Source organism: Haplochromis burtoni, unplaced genomic scaffold, assembly GCF_018398535.1.
Source record: "Haplochromis burtoni strain Fernald_Lab_line unplaced genomic scaffold, NCSU_Asbu1 Contig_838, whole genome shotgun sequence".
Lineage (NCBI taxonomy): Eukaryota > Metazoa > Chordata > Actinopteri > Cichliformes > Cichlidae > Haplochromis > Haplochromis burtoni.
The window spans coordinates 66,877-83,390 of record NW_024583199.1 but is presented as its reverse complement, the minus strand read 5'-3'; positions in this window follow the sequence as shown (position 1 = coordinate 83,390).

Genomic DNA, 16,514 nt, shown 5'->3' with positions numbered 1-16,514 from the left:
ATCTTGTTTTTACAGATTCTTTTCATTTTTACTATACAGTTTAACATTTGTAACATTTTATATGAACTACGCCGGGCAGCTTTTTACCTCTCTCTTCCTCTTTTTTTGTTTCTTTGCTGTATGTTTTCTTTTTTTTACATTGTTGTATATTACATTGTATTTTGGCAAATACGGCTGCAAATATATAATAATTGTTGCAAGAAGACAAAACGTTATTTCTGTCAATCTTCCTGTCTGTTACTGCGATAAAGGTGCGTGATGATGAAATATTCATAGGATGTGATATCAATACACGGTCAAATACGCTTGCAAGTTTATTATATCGCTATTGTCAGAGTCGCTGTACACTACAAGTTGTGACTAATAAAAGTTTGATTTGAAATGACTTGAATATTTTTCATGATTTTATTAATCTTACAATTTAATACGATCATATAAATTGTATTGTTTGAGATATTCAAAGTTGGTGGGAGATCTGTCCTCTCCCTGTTTTTCAGCTACAAACATAGCAGGGTGGGACTCGAGGGCTGGTGTCCTGCAGGTTTTAGATGTGTCCTTGATCCAACACAGCTGATTTAAATTGCTAAATGACCTCCTCAACATGTCCTGAAGTTCTCCAGAGGCCTGGTAATGAACTTGTCATGTGATTCAGCTGTGTTGACTCAGGATGAGATCGAAAACCTGAGGCCTGGAGTTCCCCACCCCCTGCACACTACATTGCCAAATGTATTCACTCAACCATCCAAACAACTCAATCCAGATGTTCCAATCACTTCCACAGCCACAGGTGTATAAAATCAAACACCCAGGCATGCAGAACATTTGTAAAAGACTGGTCACTCTCAGGAGCTCAGTGAACTCCAGTGTGGTACAGTGATAGGATACCACCTGTGCAACAAGTTCAGTCACGAAACTCTTAATGCTTTAGGATACCACCACAATTTGGACAATTTCCTGCTCGCAACTTTGCAGGAAAAGTTTGGGGATGGCTCCTTCCTGTTCCAACATGTCTGAGCACCAGTGCACAAAGCAAGCTCCATAAAGACTTGGGTGAGCAAGTCTGGCCTTCACAGAGTCCTGCACAGAGCACCTCTGGGATCAGAGTGGAGACTGTGAGCCAGACCTTCTCGTCCAACATCAGTGTCTGCCCTCACAAATACGCTTTTAGAAGAACAGTCAAAAATTCCCATAAACACTCGTAAAACGTGTGGAAAGCCTTCCCAGAAGAGCCTAAGCTGTTATAGCTGCAAAGGGTGGGCTGACATCCAATAAACTCTATAGATTAATAATAAGATGCCACTCAAATATATGTGTGAACAACACGTGTGAAGGCAGACAAGCGAATATTTCTAGCAGTATAGTGTATGTGCCATATTGACAGGGGATTCCTAAGAATCTCCCAAACAGTTCTGCAGCTGAGACAACTGAGTTAGAAAACACAAACACACTGCAGTTGATTTATTTGCAAAGGCGGGCACAGAGCGCTCATACGCAGAGAGACACTCACGGACTGGCGCTCTCTCACTGTCTGCGTTCTGTATTTATACAAGCTGGTTACACGTGTGTACAAAGATAACAAAGTTATTCCAAGAACTCAGAGCTGAGGTTCCCCTTTTCTACATCTGTATGTTCTCAGAATAGAGGAAGCTGTTAGTTGCTAAAATAAGTTTATCACTCAAAAGTTGTTATATGGCAGGTCACATAGACATGTGGTTTGCTTAGTGATCCTAAAAAGGGCACATTTCATGTAGCTGATCACACTATGTACAATTTTCTTTTAACACATATACTCGTCTGTCTGATGTTCTGTGGCATTTAAGGGTCAGTTAAGTCTGGCCTGACTTTGGTACCACAGCTTCTACAGAGTCAGTTGTGCATTGGTACCCTTTGAGAGCCACCCCACATCTAGACCGCTCTGAGAGCCAGTTGTTACATAAGAGATATCAGGGGAAATATATTGACTTTCTCACTGGGATAAAAGACCCAGTGTTATCTCATTTCTTTCTGATGCTAACGTATGCACCTTCAACCTACTTTCATTGCTCTAAACTCTGTATTTTCCTTCTTCTGCATGTCCTCAGTTCTGATGTATCTCCACGTCTCTGCTGCTGCTGAGTATCAGTTGAGTGGGATGAGACTGCACTTTGCAGCAGAAATGATATTAGCTGTTCCTGGTATTCAAAATGCAGTTATTAAATAAGATAAGATAAGATAAGATAAGATAACCTTTATTAGTCCCACACGTGGGAAATTTGTTTTGTCACAGCAGGAAGTGGACAGTGCAAAAGTTATGAGGCAAAAATTAGGATACAATAAGAATAAATACAGTACACAACTGTACAGAATAGAATAAAATACTATATACAGTAGAATAAAATAAAATAAATATACAATAAGATAAAAATAGAATACAAATACAAATGCTATATACAACTGAGTAAAAATACAACGATGACAGAAAGGATTATTGCACTTAGTATTATTGCATATGTATGGATGTGTGTGTTTGATCAGTTAAAGTTTTTATTATGGAGTCTGACAGCAGTGGGGAGGAAAGACCTGCGAAATCTCTCCGTCCCACACCGTGGGTGCCGCAGTCTCCCACTGAAGGAGCTGCTCAGTGCTGTCACAGTCTGCTGCATGGGGTGGGAGATGTTGTCCATCAGGGATGACAGCTTAGCCGCCGTTCTCCTGTCACTCACCACCTCCACTGGGTCCAGAGGGCATCCTAGAACAGAGCTGGCCCTTCGGATCACCCTGTTCAGTCTCTTCCTGTCCCCAGCAGAGATGCTGCCGCCCCAGCAGACCACACCATAAAAGATAGCAGAAGCCACAACAGAGTCATAGAAGGTCTTCAGGAGTGGGCCCTCCACTCCAAACGACCTGAGTCTCCGCAGCAGGTACAGCCTGCTCTGCCCTTTCCTGTAGAGGGCGTCTGAGTTATGAGTCCAGTCCAGTCTGTTGTTCAGATGAACACCAAGGTACCTGTAGCTGTCCACAGCCTCAATGTCCATACCTTGGATGTTCAGTGGTTGAAGTGGAGAATGCTTGTGCCTGCGGAAGTCTACCACCAGTTCCTTGGTTTTACTGGCGTTGATCTGGAGGTAGTTCAGCTGGCACCAGTCCACAAAGTCTTGGGTCAGTCCTAGTGAGATACTTTGAGAGCACATAAAAATCAGATCCCAAATATCAAGTGGAGATAATTTATCTGAATTTCAGGAGTGGGATCACACCTCATACACTCCCCTTCCAGTCCTGGGTCTATATTTGCCGCCTGCACTGTTGTTAGTTGGAGCACTTGCAGTGACTTTGTTATCACCTTTGCTTGATGTGTTGATACACAGGTGAAAAAAAATACCTTTACAAATGTGCGACCAGGACAACAGAAAAGAAATTGGGCCTTGCTTCAGGTGTGTGGCAGCAAACCTGGAGACTCGGCTCCACCCGGGGACGGAAACCCAGTAGAATCCACCCTCCATGCAACATGCAACTGAACACAGAGAGAAACAAAGACCTGCCCTGACCCCGACAAAGCCTAACTGAGCACCACTATTTTAATAATGACTTTGCAATACAAAGAGAGAGCTAAATAGAGCGGTGAACACAAACTATAACAAAACAAGCAGCTCTGCATTTCATTGTTATACAGAGATATGACAGTACATATAAACTAATTCGAAAACAGAAACTTTGTGGCATCTGTGGTGCAGATGTGGTTGTAACATCTGCACCACAGATGTGACAGTGTGATTAGTATCTGTTTACTATTGTGACAATAATTTTACTTTTTAGAATTTTGTGTTTGACAGCAAGACAGAAAGAGAGCGTGAGAGGAAAGCAGGAAAAAACACCTGTTTCTTTTCTATAGATTGTTCTCTTTCCTGTCACCCGGAGTCAGCCTCAGTACGCAATGCTGAAGGAACTTTTAGTTTAGTTTAGCTGAGAATTCACAGCAGAATGAAAGCTCGATCATATTGACTTCTCATTATATCATATCAGTGCTGTTTAGTCACACCAGCACTTTTATTTGATGTTTTGCACCCTCTGCATGCTAAGTTACACACTGCACATTTTTTTAACTGAACCAAAGTCAAAGTGCAAACAGCATAGTATAAAAATAACTTCACAGACATGTTTTAAAGATGTTAAAGCCAAAATTCTCCTCCTGCAACTAGGTTAAAAAAAAAGAAGCAGAAAACAACAGGCTTTAGGTAGTAAGAAAAAACAAAAGATTCACAAAGCTGTGCACCTGTAACCATGAACACTTGTGGTTTATGTTCAAATTTGTTCTCAGCCCCAATAGTTCCTCCTGAATACAGTTTCACACTTCCTGTGTCTTCGTCTTTGTGCCATCTTCATTTCTTCTTCTGAAGTTTTAAGATTCACTCAAACAAATTAATTTGAATTCATTGAATTATTCCATGTGCTGGACTCTGATCTTCATCCTCTTTTGCCCTACAAGTTACAAAAGTTTTTTAAAAAGTCAGCTGTCAATCCCACATCGTATGTCTTTGTTTGCATATTGTCTTAAATGATGACAATATTGTCTCCATAGCTTGGTTAGCAACACTTTTGTTTGATTTAACCAAAATCTTTCCGAGTGAGGATTCTTTCTACTGAGATTTGAAGGACTGGCTCAAATGTGAAAGTGGTCACAAAAACATGCATGTTTTTAAAAGGCTTTACATTGTGCTACATTTTGTTCACTCTTTGCAGCTGCAGTGTTATCTGGCTGATTTCTTCAATAGTTTGTAATTTAGAAGCTTTTTCTTTTTCTTTTTTTAAGAACAACATACAGAAGAAATATTCAGAGAAATAAGAAAAAATGCTGGAAGAACTTCTCAAGATCAAAGCCCAGGAAGATAAAAAGAGGCTGCAGTTATTCTTCTGTGTACAGGAAGAGCACGGTTTCCTCTCAGAATATTTAGTTTAAGTTTCAGCTCTCAGCAGACGCCAACTTCAGCACCCAAGATGAAGACCTTCTTCCCAAAATTTGCCATCAAACAATACAGCACATATGTCGCAATGATTGTGATTTTTGTTCACAATTATGTGCTTGATGAGGATTTAAACTGCACTTGCGATGCTGATATAACAACCTGCTCTTTCTACTTGCTTCTACCTTTTTTAATTTTATTTTCTTTACAACTCTGGACAGACGAGCGATTCAAGAGAGTCTGGAAATACACATGTCCTACATGCACATGTTGTTGTTGTTTTTGCAAATGCAGGTGCAAACTTTTCTTGGTTTTGTGTTTACAAATTATGAAGGCAGTTTGCATTGGTCTGCTTTGGGTGTTGTCCGTGTTCATCGATGGAGACTGGTTTGTTTGCTGTTGCAATACGTATAAAGAACATCCACAGTTAGGCTGCAAAGACAAAGAAAACATCACAGCTGAGGAACGAGTCCTGATTGCTAAGCTGAAAAACAAATCCATGGTGAGTAAAGTTGTTGTTCTTCACACATCATACAGTACCACTCTGTGTTGCTCTCTCCACTTATTGTGTTTTTTTTACTCCTTTATCTACGATAAAGCTGAATATCTGCAGATATAGGGAGTTTGTAATAAGTTTATTTCACTTAAATTTTAGATCTCTTTCACTAATTATACTTGTAAATTACAAGTATAAATGGAAGGTATGGATGGTTACATCTGACCTTGAAGAGTCCAGTTACCAATACAGGAAGACTTTGCATCAGAGAGCTGCTGAAACCATCCAGTGTTTGGAACAAAACAACCAAATGTTGATATGTTTTCACGTGACTCTATACACTACACTTAATGAGCTGTTTTCTGTATGATTTTCATATCATTGTGGTCCAAATCCCTGGTCCACCTTTCTTTACAACATTGCTTCAGTTCATTGAGGTTCACAGATATTTGTTGATGAACGGCTCTCTTCGGGCAGTTCAGTCAGGTTGAGGTCTGGAGTTTGACTGGGTCAGAGCAGCATGTTGGTTTTTTCTTTTTCAACCACTCTGCTGGAAATTTGCTGCTGTGCTTGGAATCTCTTTTCTGTTGTATGACTCAGTTGGGGCGAAGCTTTAGCTGTCAGCCAGACAGCCTCACATTAGGATACTTTAGCATACAGAGGAAATCACGGTTCCATCAAAGCAAGGTGACAAGACAAGTGGTTGCTAAACAGCCTCAAACCCTCACAACTCCACCACCATGCTTGGTAGTTGATTTCAGGTGTTCACCACCTAACCCTTAGGTCGCATTAATCCAAAGGATGTTGTTCCAGAAGTCTTCATCAGCTGATGAGGCTTTTGCACTCTAGTCTGTTCCACTTAATTTTTTCTCTCTACTCTGACTTCACACCTACTTTATAGGAAGGGGTTAATTAGCAGATGCACACCAGATTTGCCGGTTTTTGTAACTGTACTGTCAAATGACGAAGAAACTGATGAGTTGAAAAGAAAAAAAGAACACAGACTGGATTCTTTCCAGATATCACCTGTTTAACTAAATACATGCCCTCTTTTACAGTTTTGTGATTTCAGAATATGAGTTTAAAATATGATCTTTGTTGCTTCTCCTTCAGCTTATTGGCTTGGGTGCACTCTTGGTTGGCTTTGTTTTTGTTACCTTTGTGTTACCACTTGGATGGAAGAAATGCTGTGAAAAGAGAGAGAATTGCCCAAGTTGCTGCGACAGAAAACTTCTCTACGACCAAATGATTTTGGAAGAGGAAGAAAATGTTCTCACAGAGATGATAAGAAAAGCAGCAAAAGATAAGCTGACCGAAGAAATGCAGAAGGAACTTGGCAGTGGAACATTGGGGGAATGTTTTGATGTTGCTGAAAAGCTGATTGAAAACAAAACTCCACCAGGACAGAAGGTAATATCATGTTGCTCTATGAAGAGTCCAGTGACTTTTTAAAAAAAATGTAAACCACTTCAGTCCAGATGTGACTGAAGAACAAGCAAAATACATGATCCTCTGTTTTTTCTGTCTCTGTAGGACAAGATTCCTCTTGAAAATAAGGGGGCAGAGGTAAATGTATCATTCTGTCTGTTGTTCACCTTCCAGGTTTAATTTTATCTATTTTGTTTTGGATCTACAAAAGCAGTTTTACATTCTGTATTATTTCAACCTCGTGTTTTGTTTTTTGTTTTTACTTTAGGATCCTAATTACAGATAAAATTAGGAACAGAGATTTTTATCATCACTTTGTCTGTTCTGTGCTGACTTTACTTTGTTTTTCTTTGTTTTCTATTCAAACTTAAGTAATCTAAGTTGTGTGTGTGTGTTTTAAATTTAAACAGGAGGGCAAACTAATGGAGGAGTCTGATTCAGAAAAACGCACAACAGAAATGTGAGGAAATTATCGTCACTGCGACCGTCAGAATTCAGAAGTTTCATTTTCAGTTTATCAGAAAAAAAAATGTCTGTACGTCACAAGTGAAAGGAAACTATAGTAAGATTGTTATGTTATGCTTCTAAATACCATGTTATGGTGATACATGTATGTTTCATATATTTCAAAGTTGTTTTTTTTATGTCACATGTAGATTTTTAATGGTGCTATTTTTACGCTATGATATTGTTTGAATTTCACAAATGTGAGCATGTTATAAGGAGCTTCTACAGAAAGCCTTTGAGTCATTGTGCATCACTTTGTAGCTGACAGCTTGTCTCTATCTTGTAGCCTTTGGTTGGCTTGGGAACACTTTCCCTTTATATTTGGATCAGCTGTAGTCTTCACTCTCCCTCGTGGCCACTTTATCACTCTGTTAGTTTAGTTTAACTTTTGACCTGCTGGCTTCACACTGACGTTGGCTATTTTGTTTCTAGTTGCTTTATGTGTGACCATCTCTTTAAGCTCAAATTTTACCAGTAGCCTATTAAAGACATTAATAAGATAGTTTTCACTGTTCCTGTAACATTTAATGCTCAAAGAAGCTGTGAAGTTTCAGGTTTGACAGAAATCATAAAAATGAAGCTTTTGGGTCTAGAAAGAGAAAAACAGAGATTTGGATTTTAATGTGCTAAGCTAATATTTTAATAAATACTTTCAAATGAAATGGACAATTTGAACTGTAATATGTGTTTCAGTAAAAATGAATAAAAAAAACATGAGCTTTGCATTTTGTTATTTGTCGTTCCTTTTTTCCACTCAACATTTAGCTGTTTGTGCTGTTTGTGGTTTAATACGAGATCGGCGGTGACATTCTGCATCTCAAATGTTTTCATACTTCAAGTTACAGGTAATGCTGAACTGTAACTGTTTCTGCTAATTGTGTTATCTGTATCTATAGGTTTCCAGAGGTTTTTAAGAGATGATTTCAGACCACATGAAGTCTGATGTTTTGGACACCAAAAGATTTCAGTGGTTTTCAGCTATTATGTCAGTTATTTTTTTTATTAAATAGTAGGAGGTCCTAACTGATGAATTCAATATTTAAGTATTTATCTAATCGTTAGTTTAAAAAAAAGAATCTACTGACAGATCTCTTATTGTGGCGCCTCCTGGAGGACAAATGCTCAAAGTGCAAATATTTTTGCCTCATATCCGGAAACTTTGGTCCATTTTGTATGTTTATATATATTATTATTATTATTAACTGTCAAAAACAATTATTATGTATATTTAGCATATTCCTTCAGGTGTTGTGGCACACAGACTCACAAGGATGGCTTTTCAGTCTGCACTGCATCGAGAACAGATTCTGTAATGGCGATCACTGCATGGGCTCCTGAAAACCATTGAGTGTGAATACATGAGATGGTGTCTCAGATACTGCAAGGTGGCCAGGTCCAAAGTTTGATGTTTGGAGACAACATTATGATCTGTTGTTGTGACAGCAGATGGAAGGGAAGATGGAGATGTGGGGCTATGTACTGCAGAGAAGAGGAATGAGAGTCAGTAGATGAAGACAGAAGATAAGTGTGTGAATGGGAGGGAGAGAGTGCACGTAGGGCGGAGTGGGTTGAGATGAGTGCAAGGAGTAATTTGTGAAAAGCAAAGTTTACAAGGTGGGAGTGAGACCTTGTATGTATGATGTATGGTTTGTCTGTTTCCGGGACAAAAAGACAGGAGGTAGAGCTGGAGATGTTAAGATTTTCATTTGAAGTGACCAGAATCACTGGATTAGAAATGAATGGGTCAGAGGAACAGAGGACAAGTTAGAGAGGCAATGCTGGTGAGGTTTAGACATGTGGACAGGATTGATGGAAAGGTGGAAATATTGGACAAAGCCTTACAGCTCCATAAAACTTCATCATTCTGAGATGGACAGAGGTGGTCCGTGGTGGCGACTCTTGAAAGGAGCAAAAGAAGTCAAAATTCATAAAACCTTAGACCTTAGATATTAAACTTTGGCCTCCAAGGTATTACAAAAAGCCCCCCGAACATGACATGTGGACATCAGACTGCTTCAAGATTTATATGTACACTGCCAGCCAAATGTTTGGACACACCTTCTCATTTAAAGGTTTTTCTTTATTTTTACTATTTCCTACATTGTTGATACATACTGAAGGCATTAAATATATGAAGCAAGATATATGGAATTACTGTATGTAGCAATGAATAAATTGATAAATAACTCTAAATATGTCATATATTTTAGATTCCTGAAAGAAGCCAGCATTTGCTTTGTTGACAGCGCTGCAAACTGGCCTTCTCTCAATGAGCTTCATGTTGTAGTCACCTGAAACGGTTTCCACTTGCCTTGTCAGGTTTTACATGTGAAATTTCTTTCTTTCCTAATGAGGTTTGAGACCATCAGTTGTGGAGTGCAGAAGTGCAGAGGATTAATTCATCCGAGTTACCACCCTTAGAAATCGCAAGTTAACATCAGCTCTGATCAGAGCCCAGATAAACGCCACACAGAGGTCCAGTAGCAGAAATATCTCTACATCAACTGTTCAGAGGAGACTGTGTGAATCAGGCCTTTATGGTCAAAAACACCAAGCAGAAGTGATTTGTTTGGGGCAAGAAACAGAAGGAATGGACATTAGACCAGAGGAAATGTGTGCTTTGGTCTGATGAGTCCAAATCGGACATCTTTGGTTCCACATGGCGTGTCTCTGTGTGATGCAGAAAAAATAAAAAGATAGTCTTTTCATGCACAACCGTGAAGCATGGAGGAGGAGGTGCTTTGCTGGATTTATTCAAAACTGAAGGCACACTGAACAACAGCATCCTGCAGTGACATCCCATCCCGTTTGCTTTTAGTTGAAACATTATTTATTTTTCAACAGCAAAATGAACCCAAACACAACTCCAGGCTGTGTAAGGGCTATTTGACCGAGAAGGAGAGTGATGGAGTGCTGCACAGGATGGCCTGGCCTCCACAGTCACCTGGCCAAAAGCCAGTGGAGATGGTTTGGGAGGAGATGGAGCGCAGAGTAAAGGCAAAAGGACCAACAAGTGCTCAGCATCTCTGGGAACTCATTCAAGACTGTTGGAAAACCATTTCAGGTGACGACCTCATGAAGCTCAATGCGAGAAGGCCAAGAGTGAGCAAAGCAGTAATTAAAGCAAAGGGTTGATATTTTGAAGACTCTAAAATCTAAAACATGTTTTGAATTTAATTTTGCTAGCAAAATATCAGATATGTTGAATGAAGAAATCACTTATATAAAATCCTTCTAATGAAGCAAACAACAACACATCATGCCAAAATCTTATTAAACAGCTGAGAAACAAAGTCTGCGATATCTATCAGTCTGGAAACGATTATAAAGCCCTTTCTCTGCCTCTGGGACCCCAGTGAACCATGGTGAGAGCTATTATCCACAATTAGAGAAAACTGGAACAGCAGTTAAACTTTCCATTAATAGTTGCTGACCAAAAGTACTTAAAGAATGAATAATGACTCATTAATGACTCATTCAGGAGGTCAAAACAACCCAGAACAATATCAAAAGAACTGCAGGCCTCAGCACAAAAAAACAAAATGGGCAAAATCTACACACATGCAAGGGTTCCAACATGAAAATGACTTCTGAGCAAAAATAGTTTAATAATAGTTTAATTATTTATATAGCACATTTAATTACAGCAGGAGCATTGACCAAAGTACTGAACAAGAATACAACATACATAATAAAATAACTTCGAGTATTGATAGCAAACACCAAATATGGATTAACAAATAACTCTCATGCTGTATTAAAAGCCAGTAAATAAAAATGTGTTTTAAGATAAGATTGAAAAGATTGACAGTAGGAGCCTGTCTGACGTATAGGGGCAAATTATTCCACAGCTTAGGCGCTACGACTGCAAATGCTCGATCGCCTCTATGAACCAGCCTCGACCTTGGTACGGCTGAAAGCCAAAGATCACTTGATCTAAGAGATCTAAGGGGGTATAAGTCTGCAAGAGGTCAAATACCCAGGAGCCTGTCCATTCAGGGCTTTGTAAGTCAACAATAAAATTTTAAAATTAATTCTGAAGCGGACAGGGAGCCAATGAAGGGAGGCAAGTACCGGGGAAATGTGTTCACATCTTTTAGTACGTGTCAGAAGACGAGCTGCAGCATTCTGGACCAACTGCAGCCTTGCCAGGCAGGTCTGGCTGACTCCAGCATATAAGGAGTTACAATAGTCCAGCTGGGATATAATAAAAGCATGAATCGCTCGTTCAAAGTTTTTAAAAGATAAAAATGATCTCACCTTAGATAAAAGCCTCAGTTTGAAGAAGGACCGCTGTACAACTGAGCTATGTGTTTTTCAAAGGTGAAATTGCTGTCAAATATAACCCCCAAATTTTTGGTATGTGATTTGACAAAAGGTTCAAGACTGTGCAGGTTATAATGAGAGGTGCTGGGATAGCCGCTTGGTCCAAACATTATCACTTCGGTTTTGTTCTCATTGAAGTTAAGGAAGTTAGAGTCATCTAATGGGGAACACAAAAGCTTGTTTTGTATTTGCCAAAACTGTTCATGCTCAAACTCTCCAGTGTGGCTGAATTAATGCAATTCAGCAAAGAAGTCTATTGCGGCCACGGGTGGCACAAGCAGTCTTTTTCAGACAGAGCTAGGAGCATTTAGTTGGATTTCCACTGTCTACTATTAAAATTTGTACCCCTCTGTGGCCCTGGGACCATAAATGGTCCCTTTAGGTTTTCAGGTACAAGCCATTTGCACTGTGTTGAATAGAATATAGCCAAATTCTCTAAAAAAAAGTTTGGCATAATTTCATTTCAAAATTCAAGTCTGACTTCCTTAAATTAGCTTCAGTGGCTAAGCTAACAATACACATCCTCTTAGAGCCCTAGGGACCATTTTTGGTCCCCATTGACTTCCATTATAAACGCTATTTTTCACTGCAGAATTATTACCGTTAATGTCTTGGTTACTTATGTGTCCGTTTCGTTTTGGTCTATGAGCCTTAGAGTTGTAATTTTTTTATTTGTCCACCGGGTGGCGCCCTTGCTCCACATTTGATCCCTGCTGGAAAACAGCGGGCTGCTTGGAGAGACCTGCGGAAAATGAAGCCTCATTTCCGGCGTGCAGCAGCGGCTTCGCCCGCTGATCGGGCGGGACCATTTTTTGGTCCCTAGGACCATGAGAGGGTGCATTTTTTTTTTTAGTCAACAGGAAATGACGTATTTGTTGTCACGTGGTATCGGACGTGTGGGCTGGAAAAAGCAGTCCCCGGTGATCGTGCCCCGGTGATCGTCGCGACTTACCCCGGCAACATGCACTTATTTCGGCCTAGAGGAGGAGCATTTGCCGCCTGGAGACCATTTTCTGGTCCTGAAAAAAAAAAAAAAGGCGATCGAAATGACTGTTGGTGCCAATCTTTAGTCCATCTAAAGGCCTAATTATAATAACAAACAAATATTACTTCAAATGTTTTTTTTGGAAAATATTTAGTTTTTTGTTTTTTGGGGCTAAAAAAACAGGGCGCTCATGTAATAAAACTGGGATTTAAAGGGTTAAAACAACGAAAATATAATTAAAACTTTATATGAATATTTCAGGGAGAAGTAGTTTTAAAAGACTGACCAATTTAAAGTGAAAAAAAATATGAATATATAAAGTTTTTATAGCACTTTTTGGGGAATGGACATTTATTGTCGTTAAGCACAAAGGTGGATGCATTTTTTAAAGGGCCACAGGGGTTAAGGATCTGAAACATTTAGGTGACTGGCTGGCTGCCTCTATGTCACAGCTAAGAGTGGTTAAAGTATCAATATTTTATCATGGTTAGATTGACACTTTTAAATTTGTTTCAGTAACTATACTTCAAAGTACCGTTGAAAGTATTCTGGAGTCCAATAAGGGCTTTTTCAAAATGGAATCAACAGAGCACCACTGTGATGTTGAACAGGAGATTCTCAACATCTCAACAAGTTCTGAAGGCAAAAGGCGCTCCAACATGATACTAGCAAGGTGCACCTAATAAAGTGTCGGGTAAATGTTTAATAAAAATGATAAAAATAATAGACAATAAACAGATAACAGAGATTCCAAATACAGCTGTAGGTATCTCAATATATTTGCTTGTATTTATACTTCGTATTTACACTTATTGAAAAAAAAAATGCAAAAACTGATTAAAAAAACACCTGATCAATATGCAGCACACACTCCATATTTGATTATAAATACTAGGATCTATGACCAAATAACCACCCAAATGCCACAGGTTCCTATTTCAACCAATTCATCTGTCAGTGCAGCAAATACTAAATCTTCATACTTTTCTTTTCATCCATTCAACTTAAGAGTAAATGTGATCATAAATCCTTAATATAGGTTGTCAAAGGATTTTGCAAAGAAATGGGTGAATGACTGAATGTAGTGTAAAGCGCTTTGGGGTCCTTAGGGACTGAATAAAGCGCTATACAAATGCAGGCCATTTACCATTTACCATTTGTCTTGGTCTCGGATTAGGCGGTCTTGACTGCAAGTCTAGTTAGCGGCCATCCAGGTCGTTACGTTTTAAGACATGTGCGCCCCTGCAGGTTGCGTCCTGCCACCTGCAGGGGCGCACATGTTCATGAAGTTTTATTTGAGGATCGATGAAAACTGAGTCACTTGGACAGGAGGACGTGATAATTTCACAGCAGTACAGGACTGAGGCTGAATTTTTAAATAGTCACCATGTTAACAAAAATTGTGATACTTAGATACAGGAAATAATTTTACTGCTTTAGTGTTAGAGGAAGGAAGCTTCACTCTCAGCACACAGGATGGTAAAAAAACAAAAACAAAAAAAACCCTCTTTCAATGTATTCGTCGTGACCCATCCTGGTGGGTGTTGTCGTTTTTTTCATTACTAGTACCTCTCCTGTTGCAGCACCAAAACTTTCCGATGCACTGAAGCTATAGGTGTGCCAGTTTTTAATATTTAATATTTAATATTTAATATTTTTCTTAATGCTGCTGACAGACACGACATTCCGAAGTGCTGCAAAACACGCTGGGACGCTTCTGTTGTTGTCAAGCGCGTTATCAGAGCCTTTTTTAATTGCTCTGCTGTGGGTTGTAGCTGTGTTAGTTCATGGTGTCTGGTACTTCTGCTGTAAGACTGACGTGAAAAACATCAACAACAGAGCAACTCAGGCTTGTTAAATTTGTCAGGCAACTGAAATTACAGCAATAAGCATCCTGAGCAACATCCATTATCATAGCATTTGTCTCAATACTGGCTAAATTATTACCATAATAAGCAGATGCATTTAGTGGAATTATTGAAACAACAAACAGATGAACAGCTGTTCTCTTTTTTTTTCTAGGGCAGTGATCCGCCTGCACCCTTTACAATATACCAAGACCTGTCTTGGTTTAGTAACACGTCCATATCGAGTTGTGTATCTGGGTGTTGTAGTGTCTTTGTCAGGGGGCTCCACAGGCGGAGGCTGGGAAACCACAGTGCTGTCATGACTGTTGACTGTCGGTTGAATGGACTCCTCTCTTCCTACACTGTTTCTGCCTTCGCGGTGGTGTTGGCGGTTACGATGATAAACTTGTCCTGTAACTGTGGTTATGTTGTAGCTCTGAGTGTGTCGGCACAACGCGTGACCACAGCTGGTTTCTAGGAACCTTCTTGTTGAGGGAACTAGACCGGTGTGCCAGGATGTAGTTGAGGCAGAGGTCGGGCCGCCCTGTTGAAATAAGTCTGCTGGCGCTGCTGGCAGACTTCTCTCCTCTCACGTACTGTTTGCTGGCAAACTACTTGTGGTTCCAGCTGTTTTGGTGTTGCAGGGAGGATGGAGTGGAGTCTCCGGCTCATGAGTAGTTTTGCAGGCGACTTTAAGTTGTCCACGGGGTGTTCCGATATTCCAATAGGCTCAAGTAAGGGCCCTTATGTTCAGCTTTGGCCTTGTGTAGTACTTTTTTTTTCGGCTAGGCCGTTGCTCTGTGGGTAATGGGGGCTAGTAGCGGTGTGGGTGAAACTCCATGTCTTTGCGAACTGTTGGACCTTACTTGAAGCCATGTGGTGCAGCTCTGGTCCCTGAGACACCCTTTTGTATTTTGGTTTGGGTTCTTGCTACAAACAACAAGACTATCTACTATTTAGCAGAGATCTGTGCTGTTTGTGCAACAACCACAGTCTGTGGATTCACTTTGCTAGCCTAGCTAACTTAGCATTCCACCCTCTCATCCAAAACAGTGACTTCTGTTGCCGGTCATCTTGTGAAGTATAAGTATTGTAAATAATGCTGTGAAAATAAATTGAAAAAGGAAACAGTTCAAATTTTGCTCATTCATTACAGGTACACATGTGTCCTACTGCTTGCCTGATTTTTATGTCAATACCTGCTATGTGAATGTTTTTTGTCCTCAATTGTAGTCAAGTTCCCATTTTCTTTTGGACTGCAGAACCTGCTGCTCATTTCATAGTCTACAATAGAACCAGAAGTAGAAATATAAATGTTCTGAGGCTGAATTTTAAAAGTATCACAAGAGAAATTTTACTTGAAAAACAGCATGCGTGTTTTCCCATGATTATAACTTTAGTGAACACAAGCTGCAGCAAACTACTCAGGATGAAGCATCACCTGAACAATATTCTTACAGAACTTTTTAGGGACCATCCATCCATCCATCCATCCATTCGCTTCCGCTTATCCTTTTCAGGGTCGGGGGGGCGCTGGAGCCTATCCCAGCTGTCATAGGGCGAGAGGCGGGGTACACCCTGGACAGGTCGCCAGTCTGTCGCAGGGCCAACACACAGGGACAGACAACCATTCGCACTCACATTCATTCGCACATTCACACCCTTTTTAGGGACCTTCAGCACAATTACCAGGATGTTTGCCTTCAGTTTATTTTCCTTGATGTGCACATGCAAAGCCATCGCCATCACTTTTATTTATATGTATTTATTTTGCTTTGTTGTGCACATTTTTCATCATTTTATTTTGCTTGAACACAGTGAGATTTTTCCATCTGCATCCGCTTTCTTTTTTGTGGAATTGTTTTAGGCTATGTTGATGTTTTGCTTCCCTTTTTTGCATTTAGCATTTTGTGATATCAAATGGATCAAATATTGTGGCAAAAATAAAATGTTTAGGAAAATTCTTATTCATGGCATTTAAACCTAAA